Source organism: Microtus pennsylvanicus, chromosome 13, assembly GCF_037038515.1.
Source record: "Microtus pennsylvanicus isolate mMicPen1 chromosome 13, mMicPen1.hap1, whole genome shotgun sequence".
In the NCBI taxonomy this organism is placed as follows: domain Eukaryota; kingdom Metazoa; phylum Chordata; class Mammalia; order Rodentia; family Cricetidae; genus Microtus; species Microtus pennsylvanicus.
In genome coordinates, this window is record NC_134591.1 from 41,444,515 (window position 1) to 41,458,170 (window position 13,656).

The following is a 13,656-nucleotide window of genomic DNA, read 5'->3' on the forward strand; positions in this document are numbered from 1 at the left end:
GCATCCTTACTGTCAAGGAGGCTTAGAGACTTGAAACTTGAACACTCTAAAATTGGGAGAATATGAAAAAAAAAAAAGACTCGCAACATGTGTAGGGTTAACGACTTAAAAAAAAAATACCCCTAACAATCGCTGTCTGTGTAAGTCAAGTAAGTGTTGACTGAGTCTATCAATTTGTAAGTCCAAACAACTTCCAGATGGTTCTAATAACAGTCAAAGTATCTTGTATTTGATTAGTGCCTTTCAGTTTACAAAGCAGTGGCCATCTGTGTCCTCATTTCAACCCCACAGAGCAGTCTGTCAAAGAGGCAGGCCAGAGGTCACTAGCTCCATTTCCTAGAAGAGGAGACTGAGTCCTGGGAAAGAGAAGGGACGCACACAAAACCAATCAACACGTAAGCAGAAAAACATAGAGTAAGCCAATCTCCAGATCTCATGCTCCATAACCAATCAATAAGTAACCAGAAAAACCAAGAGGAAGCCCAACCTTCAGATTTCATGGGCAATGATTTCTCTGCACCATTCCTTTCATTATTGCTTATAAATTGAGGAGACCTTTTATCCACTTCCATTTTAGTAGCGGTGAAAGGAGCAACAACTATGTGACAAGCGCAGATGGCAGGGACAGAGGGGTGTGAAGGCGGCAGAGTGGCTGATACAGGTTGGGTGTCCTTGCGGCAACAGTGATGGTGGCTTTAGCTGGGTCCTCTGTGTTCAGCCTTAGGCTGAAGTCTTACATACTCTACTAATAGCCAAAGCGATCCTGTCAGGTCTGTGCAACTGACACCCTCATTTCAGATAGGTGACTGAAGTATAAAGGCACATAAGCACCACTTGTAAGTGGTTGAGCTGGGGTAACAAGTCCCACAGGAGGTGAAAAGAAACAAGAGAAAAAAAAAAACCTCACTGAACGCAATCTTCATGGACAGGGACATGGAGGATGTTGGGGTGTCAGAAGACGTGAGCAGTACGGTGGGTAGCTGGCATACGAGAGAATGGCAAGGCCATGGGGCCTCGGTTGATTCAATAGGGTGAAGGTTCATCTGGAAGGGACAGAGTGCAGAAGCGTGGCCACACAGCCACACAACCACATAGCCACAGGGCAGGTGCAACCCAAATACTTGCCAACAGTAACAGTGTGGGCGTTCTTCAGTCCTCCCCACTCCAGCACAGCAGGATGCTCATCCCAAAGCGAGACTAGCTGGAGTGTTCAAGTCTGGCTGTCTTTATTAGCTTGGCTGTGCGTTCATCCGCGCTGTTGACACTTCGAGTTTCGTGCCAGTCCACACCTGATGGGCCACTGCTCAGTATCACTCCTAATTATCGTTATTACTGAGGATCTTAATTGGCATAATTACCACCAGCATACATTTTGATTAATAGCTGTTAACAGCAATTTATGTTTCATTATTATGGCCGAGATTTAATTATTTAATGGGTATAACAATTAATAAGAACTTACATTTATATGGGACTTGATAATTTTGCAAAGTGGTTTCAATCATAAACTGTCAAGCGATCCGCCCCGAAACTCCAGGTAGTAGCAGCTTGTGAGTTCTCAGCCTTTTTTGTAGGCCAGGAGGTTCAGATAGAGAGGTGTTGGGGTTCATTTCATGTCCTGCCTCCCACTTTAGGTCACCTCTCCACCAGCAGTTAGGGCTCATCCGTCATCCTCGTTAGGAGGAGCTCTCGTGTGAAAAGCACAGAGCAGGTTCGTGCTTGAGTTTCACTTTTCCTGGGTATGAAGGAGCCCAGAGACCCTGAGCTCTCAGACCCTAGCCCAGAGACCCTAGCCCCTCCGAACCATAGTTTTCCCTTCTGAAAGAGTAAGTAATGTCGTCTTCTTTGTACAGAGCAAGGAAACAGAATCTGATAAATTAATGCTTGATCAATGAGAACTATCGTTGCTGTGTCCCTTTTGGGTCTTGACTACTATCAGCAATAAGGGGTGTCTCTTGTGTAACCAACAGCCATCGATTTACAGCTCACAGATACAGTGAGAAGGTCTCAAGCATAAAGCGGAGGCTGCCTTCCTGGGCTAAGAGCTGCTTTGATCAGTGGTTCTCAACCTGTGGGTTGCAACCCCCCAGGCGTCACGTATCAGATTTTACATATGATTCTCATCAGTAGCAAAATTACAGTTATGAAGTAGCAATGTAATACTTTCATGGCTTGAGGTCACCACAATATGGGCAACTGTATTAAAGGGTCGCAGCGTTAAGAAGGTTGAGACTCCACCGGCCGAAGAGCCTAGTCCCAGTGACCTCAAATCCGTGTGTCTGCTGCGAGACTGTTTGATAGGCTAGACACAGGCATCGCTGTGTCGAGAAGTGCGAAGGCCACAAGAATCGTCATGAATGAGTAGGCTTTGGTAGGTAAGAAAAGATGATGCCATCATATATTCACAAGTATGAATGTGGTCCAGGTACCTTGCATATATTACGATATTTAAATAAGATACTATTTAACAGAAAGAAGTCACGTGGAAGAAAGTACTGTTTAGCACATTTTGCAGATGGAGGGGCTGGTTAAGACTAAGTGATTGTCTCAACATTACATCAAAGGTCTAAGAGGCCCAGCTGTGCGCTCTTGTGAACACAGCAGCTGCTCACACTTCACGCCTTTCCTCTCTGCAAGGGTCCTGGGCTGCCTCTGGTACAGGAGGTGGAGCCCTGGGGGACCCAGAGTAGAGTGCTGACCAGTGACCTCTTATCTCTTGGCTCCAGCCTGTCCCATGTAACTTGGTCCCAGCCACCTCTCCTGGGCACTTTTCCCCTTGGTGAGTTTTTCCAGATGCCTGTGAAGGGGGCTTAGTGTTGATACTGGTTTCAAACAGCTTAGTCTTGTCCCTTACCTGACAGACACTTCTACGCTTTTGAAGCCATGTTGTAGACGCTCGTGACAGACGTTTGAGCCGTTGTTTTTTTCTTTTATCTTTGCTGAAATAGATGCGGCTGGTAACCCCAAGCGATAACCCAGTGTTTCCAGCTGATGGCTTGGGACTGGCTATGTGAGGCCTGTTACCCTGGGCCTCCCTCAGTGACAAAAGTATCATGGCTGGTCATTATGGTGGCTGTCAATGCTAAACAAAGATACAGCCTATCCCTAATCCTCACAACGTGCAAGGTACTGTTAGTATCATAATTGAATACTTGAAATATTTGAAAATATCTAGAGGGGGTAAGGAACTTCTTAACATCAAACCAGCATAAGGCAATATTAATTTTAAGCCCATGGCTTAAATATATCATTTCGTTTCTGTGTTTTCTTGAAACTTTTCTCCAAATAGAACTCAAAGGAGCCAACCCAGCCCTTGTCCTCCTTGGCCATAACAAGTTCCCTCATCTTATACTTCCTGCTTCTGATCTCACTCCTCTGCCGATGGCTTTTAAAAGGACAGTCCCCAGACTGGCACGTCTTTCTTGATGCTTGAACATGTCAACAAATCTTAACTTTTGACTTTAGCCTGCTCTTTCACCTTCCGGGAATAGCACCCCACTCTTCAGAAAGCAGTTTCCTTCACTGCATCACCCCGACGACATTCCCTGCCCCTCATTGGATACCCAGTTACAAGCCCCAGGGCTCTCTTGAGCAGGTTCTTTGCCTCACTGACACGGGGTTCTTTCCCTCACTGACACGGACTCAGGCGGCAGATCTGGCCTCTCCTGACTATGAGTTCTGTTTGCTGTTGATGTCTGGCATCAGGCTACTGTAACAGCTTTCTTCAGATCTTCCTGCTGTACTTATCCTCCTCTTTCTCTCTCTGGTATCTGGGTGTAGCTAAAATTCCCTTCCCCCCCAGCGAGGGAGAAGTAAAACAGGGTCTACCTCTCCTACTAAGACCTCCGTGACAAACTGAGGCACAATTCTGCTCAAGTTTTTCTCTGGGGGACAACTTCCCCCAGAGAAAAAGTTTATTGTACTCCTTACAGACCATAAGTAAGGGGTTATTTATGGGGTGTCTGTGCTCTTTCCCAAACAGGCACCATCTGCAAAACCTTTACCCAGACAGGATGAGGGCCTCCCCATAGCCCCAATAGATGGAGCACTCTACCCTAGTGTCCCCAGGCCTAAATACTTAGTCCCTCCCTGAGGCCTTAGAATGCAATTAAGGGAAAGGTGCACACAACAGGTGAGAGACTCAGGCAGGGTCTTGTGACTCTCCCTGTACCTTTATGAGGGTGTATAAACAGTCAGTAATCCCAGCTGCGATGAGACAGGTTTTTTTTTTTTTTTTGGTTTGTTTGTTTTGTTTTTTGTAGTGGGGGCACATCTGAATCCCACAAGACTGCAGTTGCTTAGCTTGGAGGGTCATCATACAGAATACTGGGCTGCATTCACCCTTCAAAAGCACCTTTACTCAGCAACCACAAGCTGGCCCAACTCACTGTCCTGGCCTAGCCTGATTTCCCACACCACCCCCTGCAGGTACCTGCTTGAATCAAAACTCAGTGGTTCGCCATTCCAGAGTTTGGACTCACTTCTGTTCTCCGAGCATGCATGGATGGGAGAGTGAAAGGCTTTGCTAACAGGAAAGTTGCCGAGCAGTCAGCATTTGAGCCGATCTTTGGGGATAGACGGTGTTATAATTACGCTGGCCCGCCCTGTCGCACTCATTACCGTACACAGAGACAAGGGAGGAATTACTTTTTCCATTTGACACAGAATTAAGCAGAGGCACAGAGAGATTTGAGGCCATACATCGAAACAGCGACAGAAGCCCCTGGGACATTTGGGTTACACGTGACGTGACTTTGGTGTTTATACAAGCCAGTCCTAAGCGAGAGAGAGTAGGTAGTGCACCAGATGAAGTTCAGGGCTGGGAAATCTGGGTCCAGGATTGTGCTACTCATGAGTGGTGTAACCTTGGAGAAACTGGTTGGCTTTCCTGGCTCTCGTTTTCCCATTTCTAGTCTGTGCATGTGCCAGTGACAAAAGGTAATGGAGCACCGTCCCCACACAGAGCCTGCTGCAGCGTTCTCTCAGTGGCAACCGCTGCCATTAGCAGATACCCTCTGGAGGCGCTATCTGATTCCCAGGGTTTTGGGAAATGGTCCCTTACTGTGCAGGGATGGAGGAAGAGCTCAAGTAGAAATGTACGTGCCCCTGCTTACAGATGGCGTGGATGCTTTGGCAAAGCGGGGCTGTGAGATGTGAGGCCCCAGGAGCGCAGGTAACCAAGCCCCGCCGGGAGCTTCCTTCTGGAGGAAGGAAGAACCAAGGGCATGGCCTGAGGGTCAGATAAAATTTCTAGACTGAAGGTCTTAGTGGGTTCTGATGCTAAAGGAAGCCCAGGAGGGTGCCTGTTTCTCTTGCCTGAGCACGATGTAATCTTTCTCCAGCTACACTGGTCAGCTCTGACTGACACATTTGAAGGCCACCTCTTGTCATTTTTACCGGAGAGAGCAAGTGCAACTGACGCGTGACTGTCTGTCGACATGAATTCTGAGGCAAGTTCTCCCTGTGCAGTCTTCTCTGGTCTGGACCTCATTATATACCAACCTAGCCTTGCGCTCAGAGATCCTCCTGTCTCTGCCAGTCCTGGGATCATAGGCACGATGCCACCATCCGCAGCTGTTGTCTGCTGGTCTTGATAGCCACCTTAGTAATAGTCTGGCGGGACAAGAAAGCCCTTGGATTTGGGGGCACAAAGTTATTTCAGAAGTCAGGAATAACAGAATAAATGCTTACCCACTGCCTACTGTATGCCTGACCTTGTCAGTTTCCTTCCGTGTCAAAGAATCCAGTTTTCTTCTCTGTAGAATGGAGTTTGGCTTGAAGTTTCTGGCTCCTCCATTAGACCACATCTCCAACTCTGACATCCCTGTTTGGAGTTGGTACCAGAATATTGCCTGCAGTAATATTACGATTTATCATGGATTCTGCCACCTCCCACATCCACTCCTCACTCCCTTCCTTGCTTTCCGCTCCAGTCTCTTCAACACATGGGTGCCGGCCAATCTGCTGAGGAGTAGTGTCAGGTTCTCCTGTCTCTCCAGATCTCTTCATGTTCTGTTTCTCCTATGCACACTTTCATGGCATCTTTCATCTATAGCGTCTTTCTGAATCATGTAGGACTCAGTATGAACATCCCATCTCCCAGGAAAGTGTCTCCCACGACCCTGTTCCCTGTCAGTTTAAGTTTGTCCTTGGTGCCTCAGGCGGTGTCTCACTGGAGCGCGTGGTGAAACTACACTCTGGTGTTAGCTTCCTGTTTGATTTCATCTTCCTAGTTCTGTCATCACGACTTCCCAGCTTATCCCCTCCCCCACCACGTATGACCTAGTCTTTTTTTTTTTTTGGCTTGTTCTAGTTTCCACTTCTTCTGGGGCCCCCCTTCTCTAACTTCCATGACAACATCATCCCCCTGTACCCACTTCATCCATTAATACCTACTAATGTATCCCCCAGAGACTCTCCTTCTCCTCCTCTTAAGCATCACTATCAGCCCGGCGGTGGTGGCACATGCCTTTAATCCCAGCACTAGGGAGGCAGAGGCAGGAGGATCTCTGTGAGTTTGAGGCCAGCCTGGTCTACAAGAGCTAGTTCCAGGACAGGCTCCAAAGCTACAGAGAAGCCCTGTCTTGAAAAACCAAAAAAAAAAAAAAGAAAAAAAAAGAAAAAATACCTGACATATAGTTATCAATTGAACATAGCCATGGACTGACTTATAGAACAAAGAGTCTCTCTGCTCCTGAATACACACAGCCTACAACATGGAAGGAACTTTTACCAACCTTCTTGCTCCATGAGCTGTAGTAGTAGTTTCTTGTCAGGCCAACAGTCTACAAATAACAACATGGAGGTTATTATTATTATATTAATAACTTATTATTAATTATGAAAGCTCTGTCTTAGCTTAGGCTTGTTCCACTAGCTCAGATCCTTGGCTCCGGAGTCATACTGGCGTGGGTTTGAATACTGACCTGACCATCTAGTAGCTGAGTGGAAAAGTAACCTCTCTAAGCACGTTTCTCCATCCACCCCCAAGTGACTGGTACCCGCACCCATCTAAGATGCTGGGTGTGAAGATGCAGTGGCGAAAACAGGAAGGTATTTAGCACAGCACATTTTTTTTAAAGAAACAACAATATATCTCACTCCTGATTCTTGGCTTAGACTTCATCTCATCCTTTGGGACTCTCTCTCTCTCTCTCTCTCTCTCTCTCTCTCTCTCTCTCTCTCTCTCTCTCTCTCTCTCCAATTCTTCCTGTTCAGCCATTCCTACAACACTTGTCTTTGCTCTTTTGCAAGCATCACAGTCCCACATTGCAAACCTTGTTCACTAGGAGCATAGGTTACACTTTGTTACCAAACACGCACATCTATGGCTTTGACCCATCTTCCCTCCAGTTTCCCCCTCACAGCCCACTTCCTAGGTGGTAAAAAGAGGTAACTGGGTTATTCTGTAACTTCAGGCCATAAAACTTTTGAGCCAAAGTACAGGAAGGATGCCAACAACTCCTCTCTTTCCAACTCTTTCTCTTCCCCCTCCTCCTCCCTCCCCCATCTCTCTCTCTCTCTCTCTCTCTCTCTCTCTCTCTCTCTCTCTCTCTCTCTCTCTCTCACACACACACACACACACACACACACACACAGTATCTTTGCTTCTGGAATATTTATTATTTACACACCATTGAGTCTCCATCAGCCATTTTTCAAGAGCAGCACAAAGTGAATTCTCTACCAAGAACAAACGAGCAATTGAAAGGGATTTCACGCCTGAATGCACTCATTCTGCTAAAGCCTGGCCATCAAGGCTGCTACCTTTCTGTTCATTATCAAGGGAGCTGGAGTTTTTCACTTGCACCAGATCGTGGCCCCCTCCTAGAGACCCTCCGGAGAAGGCCTCCTCGGTTACCGTAGTAACGTCTTCCTTCCTGGATGCAGACCCACGGAGGCACAGGCTGCTGCGACCCAAGAGGGGCCTTGTTTAAACAGGAAAGAGCAGACAGTTTAATGAGTAGCTTTGCAGTTCAGATTTCTACACAGTTTCCAGTAGTTGAAGTAATAAACTCCATAATGAATGTTTCTTTATTTTAGTTTTTATGTTTGTTTTCTTCTCTTTCTTCTCCTTTTGTTTCTCCAGATCAATCTCCAATGGATGGTGGGTATTTCTAATTAGTAGGGAAATACCATTGAGGGAAAAAGGGCATCCCATGTGTGGACCCGTGTCCCATTTATTCTTCATGATATTTCCATGACATACAAAATTATGACATTGGGGAAATTGAGAGTCAAAGAGCTTAAGTTACCAGCCTTGGACACTTGGCTATTTGTGAGAAACAGACCTTTCCAATGAACAATCCTCCTACCAAATCTGAATTCGTTAATAAAATTGGAGTTAAATGTGTGTTTTTCCACAGGTAAACACCGTTTGCAATCCAACACACAAAGAAGTGTAACATCAGCTTATAGGGACATTAATGACTGACTAGGTTGAGTAGACAGTCATAGAAGCCAATCATTAAGCTTTTCCTTTAAAAGGGACTTTTGTCCTTGGTTACCTTTGATGGTCCAAGACCCTGAAACCTGTGGGGAAGCTTACTTCACAAGGCTGAAGTCAAGAGAAGAGCTGAATGGTTATTTGGTCACGTGGTAGATATCAGGTGTCTTCCCTACGCTGTCTACCCTGAGGGGTAGATTCTCTCTCCTTTTTACTGTCAGTAAATAGAGCATTAGCAAGGTAAAGGCAAAGAGCCAAACCAGCATCTCTAATTTCCAAGCTTGGTGCCCTGCTAATGGTTCTTCTTCTGCTTCTTCAGAAGAAATTCATATGAGAAAATTGAAGGCCTTTTGTCTCAAACTAGATGACGTTTCTTTACCTTTCAAAGGCAGGCTTTCCAGGAAGAAACATGTGCCTGAGTTAGGTAGTTCCAAGAAGGAGCTGGGCTACTGTAGCACCCAGCTGGTGTAGTAGATGGTGGAGCTGGGATACCATGGCCCCCATCAGGTGCCGTAGACAGAGATAGATACTGTGGCACCCAGCTGATGTAGTAGATGGGGGTTGGGGTGCTCACATAGTCATGAACAAGAAAGCAGAAACCAAGAAAACAAACAAACAAAACCCAGAAACCAATGGGAAGGCAATTACTACTCTGTAAGGGCCTGGGAAGGAGCTGGCAGCTGTGGGGGAGTTCTAAACTGTGAGAACTGCCTGGAGCCGGGGCAGGTGATCTGTAACTAGGGGACAGTTTTATCAGGCCACAGAGACTCTTAGTATGTAGAGGTGGTCTTATAGTCAGGGCAGTTATGGTTGTCTACTGCTCTCATTAAGCTAACAGAGAAAAGCGACTCTGATTCTCTCTCGAAGATGGGAGGTGTAGAGGTTTGGGGCAGGGTTCTTAGAAAGGACCCGTTGCTGTGTTCCACAACACAGAACCCACTGTAAATGCTAACTAAAACTCGTGAAATGAATGAATGAGCGGATGAACCAATGAATAACTGAGGAGGAAAGGGAGCAAGGGATCTCGAGCCTTAGGAGCCCCATAGACCTCCCTCTGTACCCACTCACCACTAATTGTGCCATTCTGGAAATTTCTCCCAGCTTCATGTTCTGTCCCAGCGACATGACTGCGTGAAGCCTTGGCAAGCACCCAGGTGTCCTCTCCACTCCTCCCAAGACCTCCCACATGGTAGATGGCCCCCTTTCTTCCCGAACCTCTCTTCCAAGAGACGCTTGCTCATTAGCTCCATATTTTCTTACTTTGCTGAACCTACCTCTCTGAGAACAGAAACAGCAGGCTGTATTTGACCGTTTAATGCCTTACTTCACATGAGAATGTGAACTGGGAGGGAGGGACGAGACCTCTCAAGTCTTTGTCTCTTAGTTTATTTGACCACAAAAAGAACTCGCGTGGTGAACATTTGTAAGTGAGCAAATGGCTCAGGGAGTTCCAGCAAATTCTCCCAGTCTCTACTGTAGTCTAGACTGGAAACAGAAACGTCCCATGGTTGTGCAGATGAAATGGGATCCAGGTCTCACAGTCGCCGCCACCTCACTGGTTGACTTCAGCACACTCTTCCACTCCTTCAGTCCTACACGACAGATGATCATGGCGACAGAGTTTTGTAAATTAGGATGTAGACAAGAGTTTGGGTGGATTCAAAGCTCACTCCACATGTGGTTGTTCTATCTTGAGGTCATGCATCTGAAACAGTGTTTGGTAGGGCACTGATCGCATATCATATTAGTAGATCCTTCCCAAAATGGGAATTACAGGTAGCGTTTGCGTGTAATGGAGAAAGCAAAGCTAGGAAGTGGTTGTACAGACCTTTAGTCTGCCTTGTATGACAGGGACGCTGCGTTTCCTAGAATGGATGGTGATGCTGGTATGGTACTACTAGATGCAACTCAAGCATCTTATAGCCAAGGAGTTGGAGCTGTAGAATGAAACCATGCCCAAGGTCACTCAGATCAGGGTGACCGTCTGACATTTGAAATTGGGTCTCTGGGTGAAGGCTTGAATGTTTTACTTTTAAATATGGCTGCCGCCCAAGGGTACTTTGCTTTCATTTAGCCATCGTTTATTGACTATTGCTTGCCTGTCATATTCTGTAGTCTGTGACCCTCATTCTTTTTTTTTTCACATGCAAATTGGGAAAAATAATTTCCCTAACTTATAAAGGTTGCCAAATGACAGAATGAATACATTTTTATCATTTTCATATTTGAATTTTTATTCAATAGACACCACACTTGCTTTTGCAAATCTTAGCTTACTTGGTACCTCAAAAGATGTTTCAAGTTAGCTTAGCTTATGGTTTAATATTTTAAAAATTAAAAGCAAACTAAGTTAGGTCAATTTTTGCATTTTTTCCTTGAATAAACTCTGCTTCTAAATTTAACCAAGTCACTGGGGAAAAAAATCTATATGCACACATTTTATTTTTCTAAGTAATTGAAAATAATTTCCCTATTTCATAGAAGTCATCACGTGACTGAAAAAACACATTTTCTCCCTTCCTCTTTTTTTTTGTTCCCCATTCAATTTTTTTAAACCAAAATAACCCTCCAAAGTTGAATATGTCATTTGTTTTTATGCAACAGTTTCAATCCTAAGGAACTTCATGTTTAGCCTAATTTACAGTTCCCACGATATTCTGTGACTGTTAGGAGAAAATGCACGCGTTGCCTGTTTTTATTAAAATACATAAGTCAACTGGGTGGTAGTCAAGAGTAACAGTCGTTCTGCTGTCTTTCAGGGGATTAAAAGAGCAAATATCAAACTTTGTCTTTTTACTTGTGTTATAAATGAAATTTATGAGGAAAGCCTCTCAGGTCTAATGCTGTAATATATTCTGTTTTTTAGCTGTCCCAGTTGGTAAAAATGTGTGAAGGGGAAAAATTCCTGTAATTTTCAAGATGCAGAGAAACCCTCATAATTAGTTCAGGCAAAACGATTCTCGAATTTCCTGTGTGAAAACCGGAAATCCGATTGGCTTAGCACAGTCCTGATTTGCTCGGTGTGAGGCAAGCTTGGTTGAGCTTCACCTGGCCATGAGGTGGAGCCAGTCATTGGGCTGTAAGACCACTGCTTTCAGTAAACATCAGAGTCGGGTGAAGCACCCTTGAAGCCCTTCCAGGCTGGCACTGTGAATTACTGTCACAGTACCACAGGCCAGGGTGGAAAAGGAGGTAGGCTGGGCATGCACATACGTGCATAGGTGATTTATTAGGTTGGCTTACAGGCTGTGGTCCAGCTAGTCCAGCCATGACTGTTGATCAGAGGAAAGGCCAGGAACCCAGCTGTTGTTCGGTCCACGAGGCTGCATGTCTCAGCTGGTCTCCAGTCTGTACTGGAATCTTCAAGAAGTGGTTTCTAATACCAGAAAAGGAATATTTTAGCAACAGGATGGATGACCTGGCTAGTGAGAGCAAGGGCAAGCAGGTCAAAAGCAAAAGCCTCTTTTTTTCCAGGTCATTTCCTGTGCGCTGCTACCAGAAGGTGCAGCCCAGAGTTAGGGTGGGTCTTCCCGCCTAAAATGATCCAATTGAGAAAATTCTTCACAGGCAAGCCCAGCTGCTTTGGGTCAAGTTGACAACCAAGATCAGCTATCTCATGGCCTGACTTGTATCTGTGCTATCAGCGCTCTCACATGTACACCTACCTTATGAAGCAGTGTCCTTTCCTCCCTGTCCCTGGCATCAGACAGATTTTGCAGGTGTATCATACATTTTTTTTAGGTAACAACACTAGTTTGTCTCTTTCTCACTGATTCACCTCTGTCCTAGGGTTTACCAGAAGGTGAGAGTCACACCTGATCCTTCTCTGTCTTCCCCATGAGGCACAGGGTGCAGGCATGCTAACAGTTGCCACTTCCCAAATGCTTACATTCGTCTAAGGGCTGAACAGTAGCTCCTTTGACCCTCACAGCCGTTTCTAAGAGACAAAGACCGGCAACTAGTTGCTTTCATAGATACAGCAACCAGAGAAGCGAATACTACATGAACCCAGAGAACAGAGGGAAAATTCAGGCTTGGCTACCATAGGCTGGGTTCTCTGGCAGCAGATGTGGAAATGGAGTTTCAGATGCAACATGCTTACTGGAAATCAACATCTTTGAGGAGCCGGGATGGGAAGGGATACTGGGGTAGACATGGTCTCGTAGGGTTTATTTAACTTGCTTAGTCTACAGACCTGAGCTGCCTCATGGAAAGACTTGTCCAAGAAGCACCTTCTAGCTGATGCAGACACTAATGGTGTTGGCATCTGGGGACTGTTTTTATCACCTCTCTCACAGCTGGTTACACCATCCTTCTGTATTTGGAACCGGGGGGGGGAGGGGTTGTAGCCATGTCATCCATATGATATAGAGTACCTCGTGGGGGGCAAGCACAATGACCATTTGCTAAATTAACAACGTGATTAATAATTGTGGTAGTAGCTATAACTCGCTGAGCCATAAATCACCACTAGAATACACTGGCACCGATACTGTATCATTTCACCTTATTTTACCGATAAAGGCTGAAGGTTAGTAGCTGTCCAGAACTGACAATTCGTGGGAGAGGTGCGGTTCTCTCCCAGGACCTCCTGACACTGAGTCCATATGTCTGACCTCTGGACTATTTATATCTCTTCTCAAATGAATTTCTGGGAGCTTCCCCAGAACAGAGACCATACCTTTATCAATTTTATCACACCCTGCCCCACCCTCAGTGCCTTATAATGCCTGACACAGGAAATATGTGGACTGTGAACTAGTTGAGTGGTCTGTTCATCTTCCATGATAACAGGCATTAAAAAATAGAAACTACCAAAATAATTTAGGAATTCAGCGATGGGACAGGAACAACTGAGGAGTTAATGAGGGATATTAAGGCTTTTACTCTTTCTTTGTCTAAAATCTTGGCAAAGCAGGAATCACCCATGAAGACAACAGGCAGAGTGGAAGACACCCAGGGAGATGTGCAGAAGGGACTAGTCAGTAGAGTGGACATATTAATCAGGGCCACATGCTTTTATAGAAAGAGCACAGGCCTAGCATCTGGGAGCATTTGTCATTGACAAATCACTAAAAATACTTATTAAATGGAGGAGGTGTAGGGGATGATCCCTGAGTTTCATCCATTACTGCATGTGATAATTCTATAAATGTCGCGTGGAAGTGGAGGCAACAGTCTGACAAAGAACAGAATGTGGAAGCAGAGAA